The 12,705-nt window shown below is 38.4% G+C and overlaps 1 pseudogene; it reads right to left on the bottom strand.

The window, feature by feature from the left end:
• Positions 1-204: 204 nt before the first annotated feature.
• LOC101111351 (large ribosomal subunit protein uL30-like) lies at positions 205-12,141 on the bottom strand (annotated as a pseudogene).
• Between the last annotated feature and the right edge of the window lie 564 nt (positions 12,142-12,705).

The following is a 12,705-nucleotide window of genomic DNA, read 5'->3' as shown; positions in this document are numbered from 1 at the left end:
ACCATCATGGTTATCTGGGTCATTAAGAACTTTTTTGTATAGTTTTCTGTGTATCCTTGTCACCTCTCGTTAATCTCTTCTGCTTCTGTTAGGTCTTTGCCATTTCTTTCCTTTACTGTGCTCATCTTTGCATGAAATGTTCCCTTGGTATCTCCAGTTTCTTAAAGAGATCGCCAGTCTTTCCCATTCTATTATTTTCCTCTGTTTCTTTGCATTGTTCACTCAATGTCTCTCCTTGCTATTCTCTGGAACTCTGTATTCAGTTGGGTATGTCTTTCCTTTACTCCTCTGCCTTTCACTTCTCTTCTTTTCTCAGCTATTTGTAAGGCCTCCTCAGACAACCACTTTGCCGTCTTGCATTTCTTTTCCTTGGGGATGGTTTCGGTCACCACTTCCTGTACAATGTTACAAATCTCCATCCATAGTTCTTCAGGTACCCTACCAAATCTAATTCCTTGAATATATTCATGACCTCTATTGTATAATCATAAGGGATTTGATTTAGGTCATACCTGAATGATGTAGTGGTTTTCCCTACTGTCTTCAAATTAAGCCTCAACTTTGCAATAAAGAGCTGATGATCTGAGCCACAGTCAGCTCCACGTCTTGTCTTTGCTGACTGTACAGAGCTTCTCCATCTTCAGCTACAAAGAATATAATCAATCTGATTTTTCCATGACATAATCTAAACCTAGTTATCTCCCAAAGGTACCACCTCCAAATATCATCACATTAGAGGTTTCGGGATTCAACATATGAATTTGGGGCAATATAAGCATTCAGTCTACAACTAATGGAATGATTATTATAAAGTATTCTATAAATTAAACTAATTGTTTAATTATAGTTAAACTAGACAGCTATCATAAAAGTAAATATATATATAAATTTTACAGAGCAAATATTAAAGTGGCATTTAGTTACATATATAACTGAATATATCTGACTATTCTAGGTACACAGAATCTGCTGATTCTTAATTTTTTTCCTCTAAGTAACAAATTTTTCTGTAAGTAATGATGGTTATTCTAATACACTTCTTGATTTTAAAAAAAGACTTCATGGTTTAAGAGCAATTTTAGGATTGAAATTGAGAGGAAGGTATAAACATTTCCTATACACCAGCCACCATTCACACATGCAGAGCTTCCCCCATCACCAATCACTTTCACCAAATGGTACATCTTTCTGTTTTTGTTTTTTTTTAATTTAACCAAGGAAGAGCCAAGAAAGGCAATGCCAAAGAATGCTCAAACTACTGCACAATTGCACTAATCTCACACGCTAGTAAAGTAATGCTCAAAATTCTCCAGCCCAGGCTTCAGCAATATGTGAACCATGAACTTCCTGATGTTCAAGCTGGTTTTAGAAAAGGCAGAGGAACCAGAGATCAAATTGCCAACATCCGCTGGATCATGGAAAAAGCAAGAGAGTTCCAGAAAAACATCTATTTCTGCTTTATTGACTATGCCAAAGCCTTTGACTGTGTGGATCACAATAAACTGGAAAATTCTGAGAGAGATGGGCATACCAGACCACCTGACCTGCCTCTTGAGAAATCTGTATGCAGGTCAGGAAGCAACAGTTAGAACTGGACAAGGAACAACAGACTGGTTCCAAACAGGAAAAGGAGTATGTCAAGGCTGTCTATTGTCACCCTGCTTATTTAACTTCTATGCAGAGTACATCATGAGAAACGCTGGACTGGAAGAAACACAAGCTGGAATCAAGATTGCCAGGAGAAATGTCAATAACCTCAGATATGCAGATGATAGCACCCTTATGGCAGAAAGTAAAGAGGAACTAAAAAGCCTCTTGATGAAAGTGAAAGAGAGTGAAAAAGTTGGCTTAAAGCTCAACATTCAGAAAACGAAGATCATGGCATCTGGTCCCATCACTTTATGGGAAATAGATGGGGAAACCGTAGAAACAGTGTCAGGCTTTATTTTGGGGGGCTCCAAAATCACTGCAGATGGTGATTACAGCCATGAAATTAAAAGACGCTTACTCCTTGGAAGAAAAGTTATGACCAACCTAGATAGCATATTAAAAAGCAGAGACATTACTTTACCGACTAAGGTCCTTCTAGTCAAGGCTATGGTTTTTCCTGTGGTCATGTATGGATGTGAGAGTTGGACTGTGAAGAAGGCTGAACACCGAAGAATTGATGCGTTTGAACTGTGGTGTTGGAGAAGGCTCTTGAGAGTCCCTTGGACTGCAAGGAGATCCAACCAGTCCATTCTGAAGGAGATCAACCCTGGGATTTCTTTGGAAGGAATTAATGTAAAGCTGAAGCTCCAGTACTTCAGACACCTCATGAGAAGAGTTGACTCATTGGAAAAGATTCTTATGCTGGGAGGGATTGGGGGCAGGAGGAGAAGGGGACGACCCAGGATGAGATGGCTGGATGGCATCACGAACTCGATGGACATGAGTCTGAGTGAACTCCGGGAGATGGTGATGGACAGGGAGGCGTGCTGCGATTAACGGGGTCGCAAAGAGTCCGACACAACTGTGCGACTGAACTGAATTGAACTGAAGGAAACGATCATCCAATGTAGCTGCAACATTTATTCTCACCAGCACTGTATGACAGTGACTGTGGCTCCACATACTTGCCAGCATTTGGTGGTGTCAGTATTCTAGATTTTGACCATTCTAATAGGTATATATATAGTGGTATCTTACCCTGGAGAAGGAAATGGCAACCCACTCCAGTACTCTTGCCTGGAAAATTCCATGGACTGAGGAGCCTGGTAGGCTACAGACCATGGGATCTCAAAGAGACGCGACTGAGTGACTTCACTTTCACTTTCCTGGTGTTTTAATTTGCATTTCCCTGATGACATGTACAAATTCTTTCTATATGATGTGGAACATCTTTTCATATGATTGTTATCTGTATACCTTCTTGAGTGAAGTGTCTGTTAAGGACTTTGGCCCATTTTAAAAATCAAGTTGTTTCTTACTGTCAAGGTTTAAGTATTCTTTGCAGATTTTTGATAACAGATCTTCATTAAATGTCTTTTGCAATCAATTATTTTCTCCCCATCTGTGGCTTGACTTCTTATCCTCTTGTTTTTTTGTTTGTAATTAAAACAAATTTTTTTTTTTTTAAATTTTGGCTGTCTGTATCTTCATTGCAACATTTGAGCCTGGACTTAGTAGTAGGGGCAGCCTGCAGCCTGCATACTCCAAGATGTCCTTTAGTTGCCCCAGGGCATGTGGGAATCTTTGTTCTCTGTCTAGGGATTGAACCCATGTCCCCTGCATTGGAAGGCAGATTCTTAACCACTGGAAGGCAGGTTCTTAACTATGGGACCACCAGGGGCATCCATCATTATCTTGCGATTGTTCTTTCATAGAGCATAAGTTTTAAATGTAAATGGAGTCCTGCTTTATCAATTATTTATTTCCTGGGTCATGTCTTTGATGTTACACCTAATAAGGCATTACCATGCTAAATATTATGTAAGTTTTCTCCTACGTTATCTTCTATAGTTTTACAATCTTGAGTTTTACATTTAGGTATGTGATCTATTTTGAGTTCATTCTTAGGTGAAGAATTCAAGTTTGTGTCAAGATTTATTTTTTTGCAAGTATTAATAGATATCCATTTGTTGAAGGGACTTTGTTCCATTGTATTGCTTTATTCCTTTGTCAAAAGGCAGTGGACTATATTTATGAAGGTATATTTCTGAGCTCTCCATTGTGTTCCATTGATCTATTTGTCTGTTCTTTCACCAATACAACACTCTCCTTATTACTGTAGCTTTAGAATAAGTTTTGAAATTGAATAGAAGCAGTCCTCCAACTTTGTTTTTCTCCTTCAATGCTGAGGTTGCTATTCTGAGTTTTTTTCCATCTTCATATAAACTTTAGAATTAGCTTGTTCACATCCCAAATAACCTGCTGTGATTTTAACTGGGATAGTATTGTATTAATAGATCAAGTTGGAAAAAACTGACTTTCTGACAGTATTGACTACTTCTAACTATGGAATCTATCTCATTTAGTTTTACTTGGAATTTAATTTTTTTCCTCTAGTTTCCTAAGGTGGAAATGTTAATTTTAGATTTTTATTCTTTTCTAGTACTTGCTTTCAACACTATAAATTTCCCTCTAAGCAAAGTTTTCACTGAATCCACAAACTTTAATAACTTGTATTTTCATTTTCATTAATTTTAAAATATATGTTTAAAATTCTAAACTTTTGAGATTTCTTCTTTGATCCACATATTATATGGAAGCTTACTGCTTAATCTCCATATATTTTGGAACTTCCCAACTGTCTTTCTGTGACTGATTCCTAGTTTATTCCACTATGGTTGAGACCAAAGCACCCTATGACTTCTAGTCTTGAAAAAATTCTAAGGTGTGTTTTATGTCCCAGAAAGTGGTAGATATTCCATTTAAGCTTGAGATAAATGTAAATTCTATTGTTTTGAATGAAACAATCTATCAATGTCAATTATATCCAGTTGAGTGAAAGTGTTGTTGAGTTCAAATAGTCTTTACTGATTTTCAGCTGGCTAGATTGTTCATTTCTGAGTGAGCTGTGTAGAAATCTTTGACTGTAGCAGGGAATTAATCTATTTTTCCCTTAGTACTATCAGCATTTGCCTCGTCTGATGTTAATAGATGCATATACATTAAAAATTGTTATATCTTCTTGAAGAACTGAGCCCTTTATTATTATGCAATCCTCTTCTTTAACTTTCCTTACTTGAAGTCTGCTTTGTCTGAAATTAAAATAGCTAACTCCTGCTTTATGGTATATTTTTCTCTATCCATTTACTTCTTAAAGTAATTTTTTGTGTTTGCTTTTTTGCCTGTGCTGGGTCTTTGTTGTTTCATGGGCTTTTCTCTAGTTGTGGTAAGCTGGGACTACTCTCTAACTGCAGTTTGCAGGCTTCTCATTGTCATGACTTCTCGTTGTGGAGCACAGGATCTGGGGCACAAAAGCTTCAGTAGTTGTGGAACATGGACTCAGTAGTTGCAGTCCCCAAACTCTAGAGCATACCCTCAATAGTTGTGGTGCAAGGCCTTAATTCCTTGGCATGCAGGATTTTCCCAGATTAGGGACCAAACCCAAACCCAACTAGGGACCAACTGGCAGAAAGATTCTTTACCACTGAGCCACCAAGGAAACCCTCTATCCATTTATTTTTAATCTACATTTCATAAGTATCTTCCTGTAGACAACTTATATCTGGGTCTTATTTGTTGATCCACCATGATGATCTCTGTGTCTTTAATTTGGTGCATTTCAACCACTGACATTTAACATGGCTACTGATATATTTGGATTAATATCTACCATATCTGTTACTGTTTCATATTTGTTGCCCTTGTTCTTTGTTCCTATTTTTATCTTCCATGCCCATTTGAATGCAGAGTTCCAAAGAATAGCAAGGAGAGATAAGAAAGCCTTCGTCAGCGATCAATGGAAATAATTAGAGGAAAACAATAGATTAGGAAAGACTAGAGATCTCTACTAGAAAATCAGAGATACCAAGGGAACATTTCATCCAAAGGTGAGCAGAATAAAGGACAGAAATGGTATGGACCTAACAGAAGCAGAAGATATTAAGAAGAGGTGGCAAGAATACACAGAAGAACTATACAAAAAAGATCTTCATGACCCAGATAATCACATTGGGGTGATCACTCACCTAGAGCCAGACATCCTGGAATGTGAAGTCAAGTGGGCTTTAGGAAGCATCACTACGAACAAAGGTAGTGGAGGTGATGGCATTCCAGTTGAGCTATTTAGAATCCTAAAAGATGATGCTGTGAAAGTGCTGCACTCAACCTATAAACAAATTTGGAAAACTCAGCAGTGGCTATAGGACTGGAAAAGGTCAGTTTTCATTCCAATCCCAAAGAAAGGCAATGCCAAAGAATGCTCAAACTACCACACAATTGCACTCATCTCACATGCTAGTAATGCTCAAAATTCTCCAAGCCAGGCTTCAGCAATACGTGAACCGTGAACTTCCTGATGTTCAAGCTGGTTTTAGAAAAGGTGGAGGAACCAGAGATCAAATTGCCAATGTCCATTTGATCACTGAAAAAGCAAGAGTTCCAGAAAAACATCTATTTCTGCTTTATTGACTATGCCAAAGCCTTTGACTGTGTGGATCACAATAAACTGTGGAAAATTCTGAGAGAGATAGGAATATCAGACTACGTGACCTGCTTCTTGAGAAACCTGTATGCAGGTCAGGAAGCAACAGTTAGAACTGGACATGGAACAAAAGACTGGTTCCAAATAGGAAAAGGAGTCTGTCAAGGTTGTATATTGTCACCCTGCTTATTTAACTTATATGTAGACTAAATCATAAGAAATACTGGGCTGGAAGAAGCACAAGCTGGAATCAAGATTTCTGGGGGAAAAAAAAAGATTGCTGGGAGAAATATCAATTTACCTCAGATATGCAGATGATAGCACCCTTATGGCAGAAAGTGAAGAAGAACTAAAGAACCTCTTAATGAAAGTGAAAGAAGAGAGTGAAAAAGTTGGCTTAAAGCTCAACATTCAAAAAACTAAGATCATGGCATTTGGTCCCATCACTTCATGGGAAATAGATGGGAAACAGTGGAAACAGTGAGAGCCTTTATTTTGAGGGGCTCCAAAATCACTGCGGATGGTGATTGCAGCCATGAAATTAAAAGATGCTTACTCCTTGGAAGGGAAGTTATGGCCAACCTAGATAGCATATTAAAAAGCAGAGACATTACTTTGCCAACAAAGGTCCATCTAGTCAAGGCTATGGTTTTTCCAGTAGTCATGCGTGAATGTGAGAGTTGGATAATAAAGAAAGCTGAGCACCAAAGAATTGATGCTTTTGAACTGTGGTATTGGAGAAGACTCTTGAGAGTCCCTGGGACTGCAAGGAGATCCAACCAGTCCATTCTAAAGGAGGTCAGTCCTGGGTGGTCATTGAAAGGACTGATGTTGAAGTTGAAACTCCAATATTTTGGCCACCTCATGCAAAGAGCTGACTCATTTGAAAAGACCCTGATGTTGGAAAAGATTGAGGGCAGGAAGAGAAGGGGACAACAGAGGATGAGATGGTTGGACGGCATCACCGATTCAGTGGACGAGTTTGGGTAAACTCAAGGAGTTGGTGATGGACAGGGAGGCCTGGCATGCTGCAGTTTATGGGGTCACAAAGAGTTGGACACGACTGACTGACTGAACTGAACTCCTTTTCTGCCTTGTGTGTTTGAAGTATAGCTGATTTACAATATTTCATTAGTTTCAGATGTACAGCAAAGTGATGATTTGGAGATACACACACATATACACTCATTTTTTAATTTTAAAATTCATTTTTGCTGTATTGGGCTTTGTTGGTGCATGAGCTCTTCTCTGCCTGCAGTGAGTGTGAGCTACTGTTTACTGAGGTGCTACGGTTTCTCACTGTGGTTGCTTTGCTTATCATGGAGCACCAGCTCCAGGGCATGTGGGCTTCAGTAGCTGTAGCCCATGGGTTCCGTAGTTGTGGCTCTCAGGCTCTAGATCGTGGGCTCAGTAGTTGCTCTGCAGCACGTGCAATCTTCCAGGATCAGGTATCAAACCCATGTCTCCTGCACTGGTGGGCAGATTCTTTTTACTGAGCTTCCAGGGAAGCCCCTACACTGTTTTTGAAAAAAATTTTTTTATTATAGCTTATTATGATATTGCATATCATTTCCTGTGCTACACAGTAAAACTTTAATTGTCTAGTTTATATAGTGTGCATATATATAGTGTGGTAGTGAGCATCTGTTAATTCCATACTCCCAATTTATTCCTCCCCTCTTCCCCTTTGGTAACCATAAATTTGTCTTCCATTTGTGAGTCTGTTCCTGTTTAGTAAATAGATCAATTTCTACTATTTTTTAGAAGCCATATATGTGATAGCATACAATATTTGTCTATATCTGACTTATTTCACTTAGCTTAATAATCTCTACATCCATCCATGTAGCTATAAATGTCAGTTTCACTCTTTTTTAAATGACTAATATTTCACTACATGTATATGTGTGTGTATATATATCACATATTCTTTATCTGTTCATCTGTTCATAGACACTTAGGTTGCTTCCATATCTTGGCTATTGTAAACAGTGCTGCTATGAACACTGGGGTGCATGTATCTTTTCCAATTAGAGTTTTTATTTCTTTCTGGATATATGCCCAGGAATGGAACTGCTGGATCATATGGTAACTTCATTTTCAGTTTTTTAATGAGCTTCCCATAGTGACTGCACCAATTTACATTCCCACCAACAAAAAAGGGTTCCCTTTTCATCACACTCTCTTCAGCATTTATTTGTAGACTTTTTGAAGATGGCCTTTCTCACTGGAGTGAGGTGATACCTCACTACAGTTTTGATCTGCATTTCTCCAATAATTAGCAATGCTGAGCATATTTTCATGTGTCTGCTAGCCATCTGTATGTCATTTGGAGAAATGTCTATTTAGGTCTTCTGCCCAATTTTTGGTTCTTTTTTTATTAGTAGTAAATTTATTTATTTTTGGTTGCACTGGGTCTTCGTTGCTTTGCATGGGCTTTCTCTAGTTGTAGCAAGTGGGTGCTACTCTTTGTTGTAGGGCATGGACTTCTCATTGCAGTGGCTGCTCTTGTTGTGGATCACCAACTCTAGACATTCAGATTTTAGTAGTTGTAGCACATGGGCTCAGTAGTTGCAGCACATGGGCTTCAGGGGACACAGGCTAGAGTAGTTATAGCTCCGGGCCTGGCAGTTGCAGCTCAGAGGCTCTAGAGCACAGGCTCAGTAGCTGTGGTGCACAGACTTAGTTGTTACCTGGCATGTGGAATCTTCCCAGACCAGGGATCAAACCCACATCCCCTGCATTGGCAGGCAGATTCTTATCCACTGTGCCACTAAGGAAGTTCCTTCTGCCCATTAAAAAAATTTTTTTCCATCAATGAGTTGTATAAACTGTTAATATATTTTGGAAATTAAGCCCTTGTGGGTTGCATTGTTTGCAAACATTTTCTCCCATTAACCGTCTTTTCGTTTATGATTTTGTTTAATGTGTAAAAATTTCTATGTTTGATTGGGTCCTATTTTATTTTTTCTTTTATTTCTATTGCTTTGGGAGACTGAGCTAAGGAAATACTGCTACAGTTTATGTAAGAGGCTATTTGCCTATGCTCTCTTCTAAGAGTTTATGGTGTCATGTCTTATATTTAAGTCTTTAAATCATTTTGAGTTTATTTTTGTGTATGCTCTGAGGGGGTGGTCTAACTTCATTGATCCACATGTGGCTGTCCAGTTTTCCCAACACCACTTGCTAAAGCGATTGTTTTTTCACCACTGTACATTCTTGCCTCCTCTGTTCATAACTAATTGACCACAGTATGTGTGGATTCATCTCAGGGCTTTTTTTTCTGTTCAACTGATTAATACATCTGTTTTTGTCTCAATATCACACTGTTTTGATTACTGTAGCTTTGTAGTATTTTCTGAATTCTGGAAGGATTATGCCACCCGGTTTGTTCTACTTCCTCATGATTGCTTTGGCAATTACTGGTCTTTTCTGATTCCATATAAATTTTAGGATTATTTGTTCTAGCTCTATGAAAAATGTTATGGGTAATTAGATAGGGATTGCATTAAATCTGTAGATTGCTTTGGGCAGTCCAGCCATTTTAACTGTATTAATTCTTCCAATCCAAGAGCATAGATTTTTTTCATTGCCTTGAATCTTCTTAAATTTCCAATTTTTATAGTTCTAAATATGTATCTTTTACCTCCTTGATTACTACATTCACAACTATTTTCTTTTTTCATGCAATTTTAAAGAGAATTTTAACTTTCTCTTTCTGGTATTTCATTGCTAGTGTAAAGAAATGCAACAGGTTTCTATATATTACTCTTTTATCCTGCTCTCTTGATTAACTCAGTTAACAGTTCTCATAGTTTTTATGCGGAGTTTTTAGGGTTTTCTAGATGGAGTATCAGGCATCTGTATCAAATGACAAATTTTACCTCTTCCCTTCCAACTTGGATGCCTTTCATTTCTTTTTCTTCTCTGACTTATGTGGCTAGGATTTCCAATACAATGTTGAATAGTAATGGTGAGAATGGGCATCCTTGTCTTATTCTAGAATTTACCAGAAGACTTTCAGCTTTTCACCATTTGGTATTTTGTTGGCTGTGGGCTTGTCCCAAATGGCTTTTATTATGTTGAGGTATCTTCCCTCTATATTCACTTTAGGAAGAGTTTTTATCAGGAATAAATGTTGATTTTTGTTGTTGTTTAATTTTATCGAATGCTTTTTCTCCATTTGTAGAGATGATCATGGAATTTTTGTCTTTTTCTGTTAATGTGGTATATCAAATTAATTGATTTGCATATGTTGAACAATCCTGGTGACCCTGGAATGAAACTCATTTGATCACAGAGCATGATCCTTTCTATATGTTGTTGGATTGTTTGCTAAAATTTTGTTGAGGATTTTTACATCTATATTCATCAAAAATATTGACCTGTAATTTTCTTTTTTGGTAGTGTCTTTGTCTGGCTTTGGTATCAGGGTGATGGTGGCTTGACACAATGATTTTGGGAGAGCTCCCTTCTCTTCAATCTTTTGGAAGAGTTTGAGAAGAACAGATATAAGTTTTGTTTGGTGGAATTGCCCAGTGAAGCCATCCAGTCTTGGACTGTTGCTGGAATGAGTTTTTAAATTACAAATTCTACTTTAATTCTAGTGATTGGTCTGTTCAAATTATCAGTTTCATCTTGATTCAGTTTTGATGGGATGTATGCTTCTAGAAACGTGTCCATGTCTTCTAGGTTTTCCAATTTGTTGGCATATAACTGTTCACAGTATTCTCTTATCTGTCTCTTACGGTCTTGTGTGTGTGTGTGTGTGTGTGTGTGTGTGTGCATGCTTCTAATTTTAATTTCAAGTTCTAGTTTAATTTAATTCTAATTTCAAGTTCTTTCCAAAAACAAGGCCCCAGGAAATCCCAGGTTCAATATGCTCCTAGGCTTGGTCCACTGCTGTCTTGTATTCACAGGTAGGTGTTCATTCACCAACAGGAAAGCCCAGGATAGATGTGATAAAACAGGACTTCCTTCTTCATGGCATGAGCCCTTTGCTGGTTTCAGAGGTGGACAGTGGTTATCAGAGAAAACACACAGGAACTTTTCCTTGGAACTGAGGTGGGATGAAAAGTTTGTTGTGAACATCACTATGTTTTCCCTGACCCTTTGCCTCCAGTTTCTGAAGATATATTCTAGCAGAAAACAATCTTCCTTGAAGATACTGAGTGAAAATTTCATAAAACAGAAACACACACTTCCAGTGCACTCTGTTTTCAAGTACACTGGGTTTAGTTCAGCTGCCAGATGAGCTGATGGGTTCACCTCAATAGCCAGGTGAGCCTACTTCCTTGATGAAGCCCACTCTATTCTTTGTAGTGTGATCAGCCATTGAGAGTTGGAAAGGGTGCAGGAATCCTGCAATCACCTGGAAATTCTTCCCTGGGAAGGCAATTTCATGAATGAGGTCTTCTAAGCAAATAACATCAAACTTCCCCAGGTGCTTCTCAATTACTGTGTTGTCTGTCAGAGGAATGGTCTTGACCTTGTTTTTGACCTTGGCTTGTCCACATTTCAAGATGAGTTCCTGAACAGACTTCAGATTTGGAAATCCCCAGGTCACATAGGGTTCCACAATACAAAGCGTCTTTATGGTTGGAGGGGTCACTTTCATAAAGACATCACCAAAAATCTTATTCAGGCAAAATCTTGCAATTGTCCTCTGCACCAGAGAACTCACCCCATTAATCCTTTCAATATGTACAACAAAGGCCAAGGAATGTTTGTCTGGCACTTCCAAGCCACAAGGTTTCACTTTTAGCCATCTGAGCTGCACCCTGTCCCATAGTTGCTGCCAGGAATCATCCATGAACCACTCTAGTCACTTAAACTTGATCTCTTTTCATTTCCTCTGCTCCTTCCTTTGCAAAAGTGCCTGTTTTGCCTGGGTGGCTTTGAAGGCCTGATAAGCCTTCTTCTTCTTCATGAGAGTCTCTGGAACGAAAGAACGAAATCTTTCTTCTCGGCTCTTCCTCCACCATTTTTCCAACACTGCAGCTACTACTCATGTCTCTCTTGTGGTTTTAAATGAGCATTTTATAGGATTCCACTTTGTCTCCTTTCCTAGTCCATCAGCTATAGTTCATATTTTGATTTTTTATTGGTTTTATTAGGTTTTAATATGCAAGTCCAAATGCACTTTCAAATAACACTACTCCACTTCACATGTAGTATACCTCATAATAACAAAATAATTCTAATTTCTCCCTCCTATCCTTTGTTTCACTGCTATTATTCATTTCATTTATCTCTGGGTTTGGGAAGATCCCCAGGAGAAGGAAATAGCAACCCACTCCAGTATTCTTGCCTGGAAAATCCCATGGACAGAGAAGCCTGGAAGGCTACAGTCCATGGGGTTACAAGAGTCAGACACGACTTAAGAGACTAAAACAAAACAAACATATATGAGAATGCTGTGCTGTGCTATGCTGAGTTGTGTTTGACATTTTGTGACCCCATGAACTGAAGCTAGCCAGGCTTCTCTGTCCAAGGAATTTTCCAAGCAAGAATACTGGAGTGAGTTGTCATTTCCTATGCCAACATATGAGAATACTTAAGCATATATGCGGGCT

This window comes from Ovis aries, chromosome 2 (genome assembly GCF_016772045.2).
Source record: "Ovis aries strain OAR_USU_Benz2616 breed Rambouillet chromosome 2, ARS-UI_Ramb_v3.0, whole genome shotgun sequence".
Taxonomy (NCBI): domain Eukaryota; kingdom Metazoa; phylum Chordata; class Mammalia; order Artiodactyla; family Bovidae; genus Ovis; species Ovis aries.
The sequence above is the reverse complement of the archived record's forward strand: the minus strand, read 5'-3'. Positions and strand labels throughout refer to the sequence as shown.